The sequence below is a fragment of the Orycteropus afer genome, unplaced genomic scaffold, assembly GCF_000298275.1.
Source record: "Orycteropus afer afer isolate SDZICR_OR568_19922 unplaced genomic scaffold, OryAfe1.0 scaffold00087, whole genome shotgun sequence".
NCBI classification, from domain to species: Eukaryota; Metazoa; Chordata; class Mammalia; order Tubulidentata; family Orycteropodidae; genus Orycteropus; species Orycteropus afer.
The window spans coordinates 5,922,735-5,924,295 of record NW_006921674.1 but is presented as its reverse complement, the minus strand read 5'-3'; positions in this window follow the sequence as shown (position 1 = coordinate 5,924,295).

Here is a 1,561-nt window from a genome sequence, read left to right as displayed (position 1 = left end):
GCTGCTTCTGGGAGTGCCAAAAAAGTGGAAGGTTGAAACAAACTGCTGCCTCCAGGGTGAAGAACCATTGCTAGAGTGACAATGACAGGAAGAGAAAGAAAATGAAAAGGAACACATCACTTCTGCCCTCTGTCTGCCTTCCAGTTTCCCTTCAGGACTCCGTGTATGGCAGAATTAAACAAGGATCCAGTTGACAAAGGAGAAAATAATTGGAAGAATTTCAGCCCTCATTTCACAAAGCAGGGTCTAGAAGGGTGAATTTAGAGATGAAAGACAATACCTTAATACAGGCTGTCCCCGGGTTACAAACATTAGACTTATGGACAACTTGTTGCTGTTGTTAGGTGCTATCAAGTCAGCTCCAACTCATATTGGTCCTATAAATGACAGAATGAAACACTGCCCAGTCATGCACCATCCTCATAATCCTCGCTGTACCTGAGCCCATCGTTGCAGCCACCATGTAAATACATCTTACTGAGCGTCTTCCCTTATTTTTGCTGACCCTCCACTTTACCAAGCATGATATTCTTCTCCAGGGAGTAGTGGTCCCTTCTGACAACACGACCAAAGTAGGTGAGATGAAATCTGGCCATTCTTGCTTCCAAGGAGTATGCTGGCTACAGTTTCTCAAGGACAGATTAGTTAGTTCTTCTGGCAGTCCATGGTATTTTCAGTATTCTTTGCCAACACTACAACTCTAAAGCATTTGGTCTTCCTTATTCATTGTCCAGCTTTCCTATGCATATGAGGCAATTAAAAACACCATGGTTTAGGTTAGGCATGCCTTAGTCTTCCAAGTGAGCTTTGCTCCTTAACACCTTGAAGAGGTCTTTTGCAGCAAATTTGCCCAATACAACGCCATGTCTGATTTCTTGACTGCTGCTTCCATGGGTGTTGATTATGGATACAAGTAAAATGAATTCTCTGACAACTTCACTCTTTTCTCCCTTTATTGTGATGCTCCTTCTTGGTCCAGTTGTGATGATTTTTGTTTTCTTTATAATGAAGTGTAATCCATACTGAAGACTATACTCTTTGATCTTAAGTGTGTCAAGTCTTCTTCACTTTCAGCAAGCAAGGTTGTGTCATCTGCATAATGCAGGTTGTTAATGAGTCTTCCTTCAATCCTGATGCTGCATTCTTCTTCTCAGACTATTTGCTCAGCATATAGATTGAATAATAATGGTAAAATAAGCATGGACAACTTGTACTTGACCTTTAATGTTATGTAAATTTGTTCTCACTTTGAAACGATTGAACCAACCATTACTCACAACAAATTCTTCATCACAGTCACCTTCACTTGTTACACATGCAGCTTTTAAATCACTGAAAGGCTTCCAGCCTTTCTTACACTAACAAAAAAAAAAAAAAGATCTGAAACCCATTGTTGTCCAATTGATTCTGACTCACAGTGACCCTATTCAAAAATCAAAAACCAAACTCACTGGTGTCAGTAAAACTACCTATAGAGAGGAGTTCTGGCAAGATGGCGGACTAGGCAGAAAGACTGCACAGACCCTCTTCAACAAAGAAAAGGGAAACCAATTAACACAGA